Source organism: Penaeus japonicus, unplaced genomic scaffold (genome assembly GCF_977035675.1).
Source record: "Penaeus japonicus unplaced genomic scaffold, GWHDUDI00000001_assembly GWHDUDI00000006, whole genome shotgun sequence".
NCBI lineage: Eukaryota > Metazoa > Arthropoda > Malacostraca > Decapoda > Penaeidae > Penaeus > Penaeus japonicus.
The window spans coordinates 2137521-2141433 of NW_028234408.1; positions in this window are offsets into that span (position 1 = coordinate 2137521).

Consider the following 3913-nt stretch of genomic DNA (forward strand, 5'->3'; position numbering starts at 1 on the left):
CTTATCTCTTTCTTCTTCCTCATCCTCTTCTAATTCTTCTTCTTTTCTATCTCACTTTCGTCTACTTTTTCTTCCCCTTCCTCCTTTCCTTTCTCTTTTCTCGTTCTACTGCGTCTATTTCTTCTTTTGCTTCTTCGTCTAATTGTTCATTCCCCTTCTTCTTTCCCTCCTTCTCCTCCTCCTTCTTATCCCTTTCTCCGCTTTCGTAGTGCATCATCAGTCTCCTTATTGTTTCATCCATTATCATCATCCATTATCTCCCTTTATCTGTTATTCAAATCATCTTATTTTATCAAATCATCCTTAATTGATTTCTTAACTCGAATTTTCACCACTTTCCTCGATGAGTATCTATCAATATTTATCTTATTAGCCGTTCTTTTCATTCTAATTAATTTTATCAACGGAGTCTCTCAGAGCCCAAGCACACTCGCCCTCGAAGGTAATCCTTGACTCAAGAACCCTATTTCCTGTCGAGAGCGCTGACCGTGTTCGATTTTTTTTTTTTTTTTTTTTTTTTTTTTTTTTTTAACTTCGTGCTGACTTCGCAGGTCCCTCCCCTCCCCCCACCCCCACGACCACCTGGGTGCTGATCCGTGTTGAATCTATTTCTGTCCCTGTGTTGGATTCCTTGTTTAGGTGGACTTGCTTCGGAAGAAAGAAAGAAAGTGAAGTTTTTTTTTTTTGGGGGGGATGGGTTCTTAGGTTTTTGGGGAAAAATAGGTAGGTTCTTGTTGTTGTTGTTGTTTTGGGGAAATAGATAGGTTCTTGGGTTTAGGAGGAAACAAGATAGGCTCTTGGGTTTCGGTAAAAAAAAAAAGTTGTTTTTTTTGGGGGGGGGGAAAAGTCAGATTTTTGGCTTTTGAGTGGAAAAAAAGTTAGGTTCTTGGATTTGGGGGGGGGGGAAGGTTATGATCTTGGGTTCGGGAGGGGGGGGGGGGGGAAATTGGGTTCTTGGGTTCTAGGAAAAAAAAGTCAGGTTCTTTTTTGTTGTTGTTGTTTTATTTTTGGGGGGTGGTGGGGAAGTTAGGTTCCGGGAAGTCGGTCTTTTCTCTCGAATGTAAAATTGTTGTAGCATAAATATTGGGATTTTATAGGTGTCGTATTTCTCAGCTCTTACGTGTGGGTTATTTGTGTTCTGGTGTTGTTGTCTTACCATGTTCACGAGAGGAGCAAATATGGTTACTCTACTTTCCTCTGTTTGAGTCTCCTCTCCGCCACTCTACTCTAATCTACTCTATCCTACCCTCTAATTTACTCTACTCTTCTCTATTCTTTGGAGTAGTCTACAAGTTAGCGTAGCGGAGGGTTTCTCTTGGGTCGCAAGCTTTAAGCTTACAGACTATTCTACTCTCCACTCTACCATATTACACTTAATCCTACTCTACACTCCACCACCCTATATCATTCTACCCTACTCTATTCCTCCCTCTTCTATTCTCCTCTCCTTTATTCTCCTCTCCTCTACTCCACTCTCCTCGACACGATCACGCGTTTCATTTTGTTCTCTCGTCGAACACTCCAGTTAAAGTCTATAGTGAGGTGTGGTGTTACCTTTCCATTTTCTTTAGCTGTTCCTTGTACTTCACACTTAAAAAAAAAAAGTACTGACCTCATCATCTTCTCAATTTCCTCTTCATTCTTCTTTTTTTTTTTTTCTTTTTTCTTTTGAGGCCGCTTGGGCCGGGCAGGAGTCGGGGGGGGAGAGATCTATGGGGGGGGGGTGAGGGGGGGGGGGTGGGGTGGGTGTATTATTGCACTTTTCCTTTTTGGGCGTGCGGCTGCGTGCCGACGTAAGCAAGAAAGAGAGGCCGTAGCGGAGCAAAAGGCAAACTGACGGTACGATACACGACAATCTCTTAAACTTCAACATACGATCCGAGAGTAACGTCACGCCCACCGTAAGACGTCCTCTGAAGAGGCCAGCGACCACGGGAAAGCGTCATGCAGGATCCGAGAAACTGCCCCTGCCCCTCGCCCCTGCAAACTTTTCTTCTTCTTCTTCTTCTCGACATTCTCCCTCTCGTCCTTCTCTTCCTCACCCTTCCCCCATCCGTATTTCACCCCTCCCCTCTAATCCTACATCACCTATCCCATCTACCCTACCTCCCCCTCCTCCTACCCTCTCCTCCTCTTCCCTCTCCCCTTCCCTTCACCTCTCCCCTTTTCCCTCTACCTTCCCTTCCCTCTTCGTTCCCCTTTCCCGTCTACCTTCGCCCTCTCATTTTCCTCAAACCTTCAGACCTCTCCCCTTCTCCCCTCTTTCCTACCTCCCCCATTCCTCACCTTCCCTCCCCCCCCTTCCCCCTCCCCCTCAACCTTCCCTCCCCCCTTCCCCCTCAACCTTCCTTTCCCCCTTCCCCCCCTCTCCCCCCCCCCCCCCCCTATAAGGCGTGGAGCCATGGCGTCCGAGAGGCAGTAAGAGATCTTTGGTTGTAAATAATGCCATAAAAGTCCCGGGGCGGGCAAAGTGGTTCATATTGATTCACCGGAAGAGGGGTGGTGGGAGGGAGGAAGGGAGGAGGAAGGGGGGTAGGGAGGAGGGAGGAAGGGGGAGGTGGGGGGGAGAGGAGGGGGAAGGGGGAAGAGGAGGTGGAAGAGGAGGAGGAGGGGGGGAGGAGGAGGAGGAGGTGGTGGTGGGAGGGAGGAAGGGAGGAGGAGGGGGTGGTGGGAGGGAGGAAGGGAGGAGGAGGGGGTAGGGGTAAGAGGGAAGAGGGAAGGGGGGAGGTAGGGAGGAGGAGGGGGGTAGGGAGGAAGGGAAGGTGGAGGGGGGTAGGGAGGGAGAGGAGGGGGGTGGTGGGAGGGGTATTGTTTATTATTCTTGTAGGGAATAGGAGTTTTGAGGGGTATTGGAAGGCCTATCCCCCCCCCCCCCCCCCCCCCCCCCCCCCCCCCCCCCCACCCCTCCCTCCCCCCCCCCCCCCCCTCCCCCCCAGTGGGGTAGGGAGGAAGAGGAGGGGGGAGGATGGGGGGTAGGGAGGAAGAGGAGGTGGAGGGGGGTAGGGAGGAAGAGGAAGAGGATGGGGGGAGGAAGAGGAGGAGGAGGGGGGAGGGGGAGGGAGGAGGAAGAGGAGGTGGAGGGTGGTCGGGAAGAAGTGGGGTAGGGAGGAAGAGGAGGGTGGTGGTGGGAGGGAGGAAGAGGAGGTGGAGGGGATAGGGAAGAAGTGGGGTAGGGAGGAAGAGCAGGAGGAGGGGGGTAGGGAGGAAGGGGAGATGGAGGAGGGGGGAGGATTAGGGGGGAGGGGGAAGGAGGAGGAGGGGGGAGGGAGGGGGAGAGGGAAGGGGGGAAGGGGAAAGGAGGAACAGGAGGAGGAGGAGGAGGAAGAGGACGAAGGGGAGGAGGGGGTAGATGACAGGGGAGGGGAAAAGCGACGTGAATAAAGTTCTGTCGACATGGTGGTTTAGTAATCGAATCTTCCCGTTTTCATTTTGATTCTCGTTTTCTGTTTGACAACCACACACGCACAAACACACACTCACACAGACACACACACACATACACACATATATTTCACACATACATACACACATATAATTCACACATACATACACACATATAATTCACACATATAATTCACACATACACATACACACACACACACACACACACACACACACACACACACACACACACACACACACACACAACAAGCCCACTACACACACCAACAACACACACACACACACACACACATAACTCACACATAAAATACACACACACACACACACACACACACACACACACACACACACACACACACACACACACACACACACACACACACACACACATATAATTCACACGTTCCCCTATTAACAATTAAGCGCCTGTGGTATCTTTGATTGCCGCAGGGAAACATTATTATTGATTTTATGAAAAGGCATTAAGTTGCAATGAAATCGACTTAATATT